At 35.5% G+C, this 5,531-nt stretch overlaps 1 long non-coding RNA gene across 1 annotated transcript in view; it reads right to left on the bottom strand.

Moving 5' to 3' along the window:
* Positions 1-1,223: 1,223 nt before the first annotated feature.
* Positions 1,224-5,531, bottom strand: part of LOC106724888 — a 12,474-nt gene continuing 8,166 nt past the window's right edge. The window contains exon 3 of the long non-coding RNA XR_001360723.1: positions 1,224-1,304. This is a non-coding gene — a long non-coding RNA (uncharacterized LOC106724888). The remainder of the gene's footprint in view (positions 1,305-5,531) is intronic.

Raw genomic sequence — 5,531 nt, 5'->3', positions numbered from 1 at the left:
GATGACTCTTAATATATGATCAATTTTTCTGTCATAAGAGTTCTTTTTTCCGAATGTAGGAGAACAGATAAGAACTAAATAAAGCTTCTAAACTGTAGTGGCTGTCATTTTCCATCAGGAAAGGATAGATTACTTTCCTGATGTAACATATATTCATGCCTTCACCCATTTATTCATTCATTCGACATTCACTCGAAAAATATTTATCGAATGCCTACTATATCTAGTCACAGTTTTAGAGAGATACAGTTTATTGGTTCGCTAGGGCTGCCATAACAAAGCACCATGTCTTAAACAACAGAAATGTATTGTCTCACAGTTCTGGAGGCTAGAAGCCAAGACCAACGTATCAGTGGGATCGGCTTCTTCTGAGAGCTGTGAGGGAGAAACTGTTCCATGCCTCTCTCCTAGCTTCTGGTGGTTTGCAATCTTTGGCATTCCTTGGTTTGTAGAAGCATTGCATTCTCCCTATGTGCATGTCTCTGTCCAAATTTCCCCTTTTATAATATCATCAGTCATTGGATTAAGACCCACCTTACTTCAGTATAACATCATCTTAACCAGCTACACCTGCAACAATCTTATTTCTAAATAAGGCCATATGCTGAGGTACTGAGGGTTAGGATTTCACTATATGAATTTTGAGGGGAAACAATTCAATTCATAACAAATAAGAATAAAAAAAAAATCCCTGCAACCAAGAAGCTTACCTTTAAATGACATTTTGGTGTGGTGTGTGTGTGTGTGTGCAAGAAAATGAAAAATGAAGAAAGAAAGCAGAATAGGGGTATAGTGCAGTGATGAAGTTTAAGGGATTGCTACTTCAGATATACATCTCTTTGATGAAGTGCCTTTTAAATAGACCTGACTAAAGTAAGAGGCTGAGTCTGGTGAAAATCCAAGAGGAAACATGTTCTAAGCAAAGGGCACAGTGAGTGCAAACACTGTAGAGGAAAACCTCTCACTAACGCCTCTGATTGCAAAATGATCCCGGGAGTGTTATGTCAGGAGTGACATATTCTGATAGATATTTCACTACCAGCTCCTAATCCTTTCCTCTCCCTTTTGAAGATTCATTTACATAAATAGTTATCTAGCATTTATTATACTCCAGTCATTGCTTGGAGCTAAATGAAAATCCAAACAGGAATAATCTAAAGTAAGTTTATAAATGACATTAGATTTGGATAAACCTTGATAACTCATTATAATTTCGCTTTTTACCTGACTTGTAAGAGTGACTTCTCAGAATTCCCCTGGGAATTCTTCCTTCCACAGTGCATTACAACTTCACAACAGTGCACCTAGATATATACAACAAATATTAACAGACCTTAAGAGAGAAATACAATAATAGTAGGGGACTTTAATACTCTACTTACATCATTTAATATATCATCCAGACATAAAATCAGTTAAAACTAAACTTATCTGGGTGATCACTTCACAAGCATATACATGTCTAATCACTATGTTGTATACCTGAAACTAATATAATATTGTATGTCAACTGTAATTGAAAAATAAATTTAAAAAAAAATCAGTAAGAAAACACTGGCCTTAAACAACATGTTAAACAAGATGGACTTAAGAGATATTTATAGAACATCCCATCCAAAAGTGACAGATGCACATTCTTCTTAAGTGCACATGGAACATTTTCCATGATAGATCATGTTAGATCACAAAACAAGTCTTAATAAATTTAAAAAAATTAAAATCCTACCACGTATCTTTTCCAACAATAATTAAATAAAACTAGAAATTAATTATATAGAGAAAACTATAAAATTTACAAATATGTGGCAATTAAACAACATGCTACTGAATAATTAATAGGTCAAAGAAGAATAAAAATAATCTAAATATATCTTGAGACAAGTGAAAATTGAAATCTAACGTATCAAAATTTATAGGATGCAGCAAAAGCAGTTCTAAGAGGGAAGTTCATAGCAATAAATGCCTCAAGAATCAAGATATGCATAACCCATAGACAATAGTGCAGTGAAGCCCTGGGGAGAGGGCAGGAGTGCGGAGGAGGGGGTCAATGAGGGATAATGAGGGAGGAAAGCATCTGTAATTATTTCAACAATAAAGATAAATTTTTTAAAAAGACAAGTCTCAAATAAATAACCTAACTTTATACCTCCAGGAACTAGAAAAATAAGAACAAATGAAGCCCAAAATTAGTAGAAGAAGACAAATAACAAAGATTTGAGTAGAAATAAAGACTAAAAAGACAATAAAAAAAGATTAATGAAACTAAGAGCTGGTTCTTTGACAAAATAAACAATATTGACAAACCTTTAGCTAGACTCGCCAAGAAAAAAAGAGAGAGCGCAAATAAATAAAATCAGAAATGAAAGAGGAGATCTTATAACTGATAACACAGAAATACAAAGGATCACAGAAGACTACTATGAACAATTATACACTAACAAATTGGACAACCTAAAAGAAATGGATAAATTCCCAAAAACATACAACCTACCAAAACTCAATCATGAAGAAATAGAAAACTTAATCTGGCTGATTACTAGTAAGGAGATTGAATCAGTAGTCAGAAACCTCCCAATAAATAAACATTCAAGATCATATAGCTGTGCTGGTGAATTCTACCTAACATTTAATGAAGAATGAATACCAATCCTTCTCAAACTCTTCAAAAAATAGAAGAAGAGGGAACTCTTCCAAACTCATTTTTTCCAGGCTAGTAGTATTCTCATACAAAAACCAAACATGGACATCACAAGAAAAGAAAATAACAAGCCAATATCCCTAATGAACATAGATACAAAAATCTTCAACCATGTTAGCAAACTGAAATCAACAACACATTGAGAAGATTATAAACATGATCAATTGAGATTTATTCCAGGGATGTAAGAATGATTTAACATCTACAAATCACTCATTAACAAAAAAGGATAAAAATCATATGATCATCACGATATTGAAAAGTCATTTGACAAAATTAAACATCCATTTATGTTAAAAACTCTCAACAAAGTAGGTATAGAGGAAACATACCTTAACATAAGAAAGGCCATATATGGCCCAGGCAATGTGGCTCAGTGGTTGAATGTCAAACTATGAACCAGGAGGTCACGGTTTGATTCCTAATCAGGGCACATGCCTGGTTTATGGGCTCGGTCCCCAGTGGGGGGCTTGCAGAGGCAGCTAATCAATGATTCTCTCTCATCACTGATGTTTCTATCTCCCTCTCCCTTCCTCTCTTAAATAATTAAAATGTCCATACTACCCAAAGCAATCTATAGACTTAATGCAATCCCTATAAAATACCAATGGCATATTTCCCTCTAGAACAAATACTCCAAAAATGTATATGGAACCAAAAAGGACTCCGAGTAGCCGAAGCAATCTTGAGAAAGAAGAACAAATTTGAAGGGATCACAATACCAGATATCAAGTTATACTAAAAAGTCACTATAGTCAAAACAGCCTGAGACTGGCACAAGAATAAGCATATAGATCAATGGAACAGAACAGGGAATCTAGAAATCAACACAAGTCATTATGCTCAATTAATATTTGACAAAGGAGGCAGAAGCATACAATGGAGTAAAGACAGTCTCTTCAATAAATGATGTTGGAAAAATTGGACAGGTGCATACTAAAAAATGAAACTAGACCACCAACTTACACCATACACAAGAATAAACTCAAAATTGATAAAAGAATTAAATGTAAGCCATGAAACCATAAAAACCCTAAAAGAAAACATAGGCAGCAAAATATCAGACATCTCGAGTAGCAGAATTTTCACAGATACATTGCCCAGGGCAAGAGAAACAAGGAAAAAGATAAACAAATGGGACTACATCAAACCACTACATTCTTTTAATACTTCCAAACCATTAGCTTAAAAATCTACTCTTGACTTTTTCTGGGGTCATCTCTGAGAATAGCTGACTTGTTTACGGACTGTGGAATCTATCTCTTTTTAAAAAAATGGATTGGCATTTTTGTTATTTATTTATCTTTTGGTCTCTGCAAAATCTTAGTAATTGTTAAGATTAATCCTAAGCTTACATTCACTCATTCATAAAGAACATTTTGAACATCTACTATTTGTCCCACACCCCAGTTTTCTCAGTTACCTGGCATAGTTTAACACCCAGTGCTGGCAACTAGAGTTCATTAAAGTAACCAGGCTTTGTCTTACTGTTCACTCATTTACTTAGAGTTACAGTCAACTCCCTTTTTGCACTTAATGCTGAGTCATGATTTCCTCCTTAGTAAAGTAGGTTAATAGCTATTGTGACTACCTCACAGGGTAAAAATACAATGAGACAGGTGTTAAAAACAAAACAAAACAAAAAACACATGCCAACAGACAAAGAACCACCCAAAATAATTAAAGGTGTTATTTTGTTTTTGTCCTTCCTGAAGACCACTTTCCTTGCTGCAGAATTTAAAAGCAAAAAAATGAATTTAATAAGTTTTGTTATCTGTTATCATTATACCATCTGTCCCCCAGGCAGCTGGGTGATCACTTTCTTGTTCTTCCAGTTTCTGATACAGAAGAAAAGCTCCTTTTGTGGTCCTAAACATTCAACAAGCTCAAACTTTATTTTTTATTTGTTATTTATACCCCAATGGTATTTTATATTAAGACACAAATACAGCACTGGCTGGTTTGTCTCAGTGGAGAGAGTGTCAGCCTATGGACTGAAGGGTCCCGGGTTTGATTCTGGTCAAGGGCACATCACTTGGTTGCAGGCTCCCAGCCCTGATCAGGGGCATGTGGGAGGCAACCAAACGATGTATCTCTCTCACATCGGTGTTTCTCTCTGTCTTTCCCTCTCCCTCCTGTTCTCTCTAAAAATCAATGGAAAATATTCTCAGGTGATGATTTAAAAATAAAAATAAAAAAACAGATACAAATACAATCAGTTGCAACCAATAAAAGATGAAGAGACCAAGAATAAAAGGAAGAGATGGATGGGTAAGAAAACCTCAGCTAAACATCTGTGCAATGGAACATATACTTATCTGTACTTTTTGGAAATAGATTAAAAAACAACACTGGACTGGAGTGTGGTACAAGAGGAGTTACAGGGCATTCTCTGGTTAGTAACAGGAAGTATAACAAGAAACACACTTCTCTGTCCCTCTAAACTCTAAGAGATATCACAGATAGAATTTTACATAAAGAACACAAAATAACCTAACAGAAAATGTCTCCAACAGCATTCTCCAAATGGTTACATTCTCCAAATAGTTACTTTTATATGCAATCCTATCTAATAATAGACAAACATGGTAATTGACCGTACCTTCACTATGCTTCCCATTGGCTAATCAGGGAAATATGCAAATTAACTGCCAACAAAGATGGCAGTTAACCGCCAACAAAAATGGCAGTTAATTTGCATACATAGGCACAATGCTGGGAGGCGAAAGGGGAAGGACAGAAGAAGCCGCCTGCCACAGACGGTGATCGGAAACCCAGGCGGGCCTCCTTTGCCCTGCACCCCGGCCCATGATCGGAGAAGCCGGCGCCCGCC

This window comes from Myotis brandtii, unplaced genomic scaffold (genome assembly GCF_000412655.1).
Source record: "Myotis brandtii unplaced genomic scaffold, ASM41265v1 scaffold123, whole genome shotgun sequence".
In the NCBI taxonomy this organism is placed as follows: domain Eukaryota; kingdom Metazoa; phylum Chordata; class Mammalia; order Chiroptera; family Vespertilionidae; genus Myotis; species Myotis brandtii.
This window is presented reverse-complemented; position numbering and strand designations above follow the sequence as displayed.